This window comes from Oratosquilla oratoria, unplaced genomic scaffold (assembly GCF_046742065.1).
Source record: "Oratosquilla oratoria isolate Oo_2021 unplaced genomic scaffold, ASM4674206v1 SCAFFOLD112, whole genome shotgun sequence".
Taxonomy (NCBI): domain Eukaryota; kingdom Metazoa; phylum Arthropoda; class Malacostraca; order Stomatopoda; family Squillidae; genus Oratosquilla; species Oratosquilla oratoria.
In genome coordinates, this window is record NW_027467469.1 from 90,779 (window position 1) to 96,302 (window position 5,524).

Below are 5,524 nucleotides of genomic sequence, written 5' to 3' on the forward strand. Positions count from 1 at the left end.
GAAAGGTCATCTTGAAGGTTCGTCTTTAAGGCTAGTCCTCAAGGGTCATCCTGAGGGGTCGTCATGAAGGAATATCATGAAGGATAGTCCTGAAGGGTCGTCCTGAAAGGTCATCCTGAAGGGTGAACCTGAAGGGTCATCCTGTAGAATCGTCCTGAAGGGTCATCCTGAAGGGTCATCCTGAAGGGCCATACTGAAGGGTCATCCTGAAGGGTCGTTCCGAAGGGTCATCCTGAAGGGTCGTCCTGAAGGGTCTTCCTACAGGGTCTTCCTGAAGGTTCAATGTGAAGGCTCGTGAAGGGTAGTCCTAAAGGGTCATCCTGCAGGGTCGTCCTGGAGGGTCGTCCTGAAGGGTCATCCTGAAGGGTCGTCTAGAAGAATCGTCTTGAATAGTGATCTTGAAGGGTAGTCCTGAAGGGTCATCTTGAAGGGTCGTCCTGAAGAGTAATTCTGAAAGGTGGTCCTGAAGGGTCGTCCTGAAGGGTCATCCTGAAAGGTCATCCTGAAGGATCGTCCCGAAGGGTCATCGTGAAAGGTCATCCTGAAGGCTCGTCTTCAAGGGTCATTCTGAAGATTCGTCTTAAAGGGTCGTCCTGAAGGGCCGTCCTGAAGGGTCGTCCTGAAAGGTCCTGTAGGGTAATCCTGAAGGGTCGTCCTGAAGAATCATCCTGAAGGGTCGTCCTGAAGGGTCATCCTGATGGGTCGTCCTGAAGTGTCGCACAGAAGGGTCTTTCTGAAAGGTCATCCTTAGGAGTCATCCTGAAGGGTCATCCTGAAGGGTTGTCCCCAATGTTCGTCGTCAAGGGTCGTCCTGAAGGGTCAAGGGTCGTCCTGAAGGGTCGTCCTGAAGGGTTGTCCTGTAGGGTCATCCTGAAGGGTCGTCTTGAAGGGTCATCCTGAAGGGTAGTTCTGAAGGGTCATCCTGAAGGGTCATCCTGAAGACTCGTCCTGAAGGGTATTCCTGAAGGTTCGTCCTGAAGGGTATTCCTGAAGGGTTGTCCTGAAGGGTCATCCTGAAAGGTCGTCCTGAAGGGTCATCCTGAAAGGTCGTCCTGAAGGGTCATCCTGAAAGGTCGTCCTGAAGGGTCATCCTGAAAGGTCGTCCTGAAGGATCATCCGGAAGGGTCGTCCTGAAAGGTCGTCCTGAAGGGTCATCCTGAAGGGTCGTCCTGAAGGGTCATCCTGAAGTGTCGTCCTGAAGGATCATCGTGAAGAGTCATCCTGAAAGGTCATTGTGAAGGGTCATCCTGAAAGGTCATCCTGAAGGGTCGGCCTCAAGGGACGTCCTGAAGGTTCATCCTGAAGGGTCATCCTAAAGGGTCATCCTGAAGGGTCGTCTTGAAGGGTCATCCTAAAGGGTGGTCCTGAAGGGTCATCCTGAAGGGTAGTCCTGAAGGGTCATTCTGAAGGGTCGTCCTGAAGGGTTGTCCTGAAGGGTCATCCTAAAGTGTCTTCCTGAAGGGTTATCCTGAAGTGTCGTCCTAAAGGGTCGTCCTGAAGGGTCGTCTTGAAGGGTCATCCAGAAGGGTCATCCTGAATGGTGGCCCTGAAGTGTCATCCTGAAGAGTCATTCTGAAGGGTGGTCCTAAAGGGTCATCGTAAAGGGTCATCCTGAAGGGTCCTCATAAAGGGTCGTCCTGATGGGTCGTCCTGAAGGGTCATCCTAAAGGGTCGTCCTGAAGGGTCATCCTGAAAGGTCATACTGAGGAGTTTTTCTGCGGTCCTTAGGGGTCCTGCGGTCCTGGGGGGTCCTGCGGTCCTGAGGGGTCCTGCGGTCCTGAGGGGTCCTGCGGTCCTGAGGGGTCCTGCGGTCCTGAAAGTCCTGCGGTCCTGAAAGTCCTGCGGTCCTGAGGGGTCCTGCGGTCCTGAGGGGTCCTGCGGTCCTGAGGGGTCCTGCGGTCCTGAGGGGTCCTGCGGTCCTGAGGGGTCCTGCGGTCCTGAGGGGTCCTGCGGTCCTGAGGGGTCCTGCGGTCCTGAGGGGTCCTGCGGTCCTGAGGGGTCCTGCGGTCCTGAGGGGTCCTGCGGTCCTGAGGGGTCCTGCGGTCCTGAGGGGTCCTGCGGTCCTGAGGGGTCCTGCGGTCCTGAGGGGTCCTGCGGTCCTGAGGGGTCCTGCGGTCCTGAGGGGTCCTGCGGTCCTGAGGGGTCCTGCGGTCCTGAGGGGTCCTGCGGTCCTGAGGGGTCCTGCGGTCCTGAGGGGTCCTGCGGTCCTGAGGGGTCCTGCGGTCCTGAGGGGTCCTGCGGTCCTGAGGGGTCCTGCGGTCCTGAGGGGTCCTGCGGTCCTGAGGGGTCCTGCGGTCCTGAGGGGTCCTGCGGTCCTGAGGGGTCCTGCGGTCCTGAGGGGTCCTGCGGTCCTGAGGGGTCCTGCGGTCCTGAGGGGTCCTGCGGTCCTGAGGGGTCCTGCGGTCCTTAGGGGTCCTGCGGTCCTGAGGGGTCCTGCGGTCCTGAGGGGTCCTGCGGTCCTGAGGGGTCCTGCGGTCCCGAGGGGTCCTGCGGTCCTGAGGGGTCCTGCGGTCCTGAGGGGTCCTGCGGTCCTGAGGGGTCCTGCGGTCCTGAGGGGTCCTGCGGTCCTGAGGGGTCCTGAGGTGTCCTGCGGTCCTGAGGGGTCCTGCGGTCCTGAGGGGTCCTGCGGTCCTGAGGGGTCCTGCGGTCCTGAGGGGTCCTGCGGTCCTGAGGGGTCCTGCGGTCCTGAGGGGTCCTGCGGTCCTGAGGGTTCATGCGGTCCTGAGGGGTCCTGCGGTCCTGGGGGGTCCTGCGGTCCTGAGGGGTCCTGCGGTCCTGAGGGGTCCTGCGGTCCTGAGGGGTCCTGCGGTCCTGAGGGGTCCTGCGGTCCTGAGGGGTCCTGCGGTCCTGAGGGGTCCTGCGGTCCTGAGGGGTCGTGCGGTCCTGAGGGGTCGTGCGGTCCTGAGGGGTCCTGCGGTCCTGAGGGGTCCTGCGGTCCTGAGGGGTCCTGCGGTCCTGAGGGGTCCTGCGGTCCTGAGGGGTCCTGCGGTCCTGAGGGGTCCTGCGGTCCTGAGGGGTCCTGCGGTCCTGAGGGGTCCTGCGGTCCTGAGGGGTCCTGCGGTCCTGAGGGGTCCTGCGGTCCTGGGAGGTCCTGCGGTACTGGGGGGTCCTGCTGTTCTGGGGGGTCCTGCGGTCCTCGGGGGTCCTGCGGTCCTGGGGGGTCCTGCGGTCCTGGGGTGTCCTGCGGTCCTGTGAGGTCCTGCGGTCCTGAGGGGTCCTGCGGTCTTGGGGTGTCCTGCGGTCCTGAGGGGTCCTGCGGTCCTGGGGTGTCCTGCGGTCCTGGGGTGTCCTGCGGTCCTGGGGTGTCCTGCGGTCCTGGGGTGTCCTGCGGTCCTGGGGTGTCCTGCGTCGTGAGGGGTCCTTCTGTCCTTAGGGGGCCTGAAGGGTGAGAACTAGATTCACAAATGGTCCCACATACCGATAACGAGCCCTTTAGTGAAATCCGGGCGACTCTGAAATATTGATATCTGAATGTTGGTTTAGGAGAATCACGTTGGGAACCATACAACTGAAGTGCATTGTTATATCTAACGTAATTCATTTCCATGACTGATTGTCTATGTATATCTATGTCTAACTATATATCTAAATCTATCTATATCTATGTCTGCCTGTCTACCTGCCTGTCTGCCTGCTTGTCTCTGTCTGTCTTCCTGTCCGCCTGCCTGCTGTCTGTCTGTCTGTCTGTATGTCTGTCAGCCTGCCTGCCTGCTTGCCTGTCTGCCTGTCTGCCTGTCTGTCTTTCTGTCTTTGCCTATCTGACTGTCTGTCTGTCTGTCTAGCTATCTAGGTATATTTCTTAGGACTATGAGTAGGTATAGTGCAATTGGAAGACTGGATAGAAGAGCACACTCAAAGTGGAAATACAAAATTAAGATTACCAGACTAGTGGAAAAAATAAGCTCAGTTAAATCTGACAAGGATATCTTGATAAATTGGAAAAAAAAATGAACGAGACGTTTAAAAGATGTTTTCTCTCGGTATTTACGAAAGAGAAGATAGATACACCTGACCTCAAGAAGGATGATGCAGACATAGTCATCGTACTAAGACAGTAGAGGAGGATTTGTAGAAATTAATTTAGATTAGACATATTTAGATTTAGGAGAGATAGGCAGGAATTAGTTTACTAACAGTGATGAGCGACTGGAATAGACTTAGTAACCATGTAATTAGTGAGCCCTGAAACTACTAGTTGTTTTAAAAGAAGGTTAGATAACTTCATGGATGGGGATGAAAGGTGTTGATGGACTTGGAACTGCCTAGTGTAGGCCTTATGGTCTCTTGTAGTCTCCTTTACTATTATATTCTTATGTTTTCTCTTTTCTTCTGATGTTCTCTCTCTCTCTTGGTGGTCTTTAATAAGGCGCTATTCACACTAGCGGTTTCAATTACAGTATGAATTAATGGAAGCGTTCACACAAAAATTCACGGTTCTCCTTTGACTATGCAATAACTCCGTGGTTTCCATGCGGTTCAAACCGGTAATGTGAACAGGGCCTAACGCAAGGAGATTCTTAATGCTTTTTTGTGTCTTTTAAGTAGAGGTATGCCTTACTAACCTATCTCTTTGGGATCTATTTTGAAAAGCCCGAGGGATAAGGTCTCTGTCTGGCACTTAGCTATACTATTCAGTTCCACCATGATATCGTTGAAGCCTGTTGTCTTACGAATCAGAGTAAAAATACACCGTTATAGTCTACGTTAGGCTTTATGGATTCTACTGGGCAGCTTAGCATGTGCTAAAACAAAGACAGACTTAAGCAGGTAGAAAAAGATAGACGTCAAATTTAGACACAGATAGACGAAGAAAAAGGTAAGGACAAAGGCGTATAGACTGATATATAGACAGACAGACAGACAGACAGGCAGGCAGAGAGAAAAGAAGAGAAAAAAGGGGACAGAGAGAAAGTAAAAGAGAAAGGGGAAGACTGTTTGAATTGTTTGAATTGGACAGTGTGAACAAAATGGTAAATTAACATATAAATAGGTGTCGGGTTGCTCAAGTTGGTGTACACGTATATGTGAACATATGTACACACTTATGTGCACATGCGTAAGAAAGTACACATAAATTCTCCCTCTCTCTCTCTCTCTCTCTCTCTCTCTCTTTCACACACTTACACACACATGCGCACGTGCGCGCACACAGTCACACACACACACACACACACACACACACACACACACACACACACACAGAGAGAGAGAGAGAGAGAGCACGCTCGATTACACAGACCTATTGATTGCTCTGTTCCTTGTTATCAGTATTCGGGTTATTTATGGCATTTTTCAACAGATAAAAGTTTTTAATTTCCTTTTTGGAAGAAGTATATGTGGAACACACCGCTGCGTCATGTAGTGGACCATTCCACTTATTGCATTGTGGTAAAGTATTGTTTTGGCTCGTTAAGGTTCCTTACCATGTCACGATGTTTCATAACTTTGAGCTTTGCTTCAAACCGTTTCATTGTTTTTTTTTTCATATTCAGCATTAAAGGAAACAGTCTGATATATCTGTGAT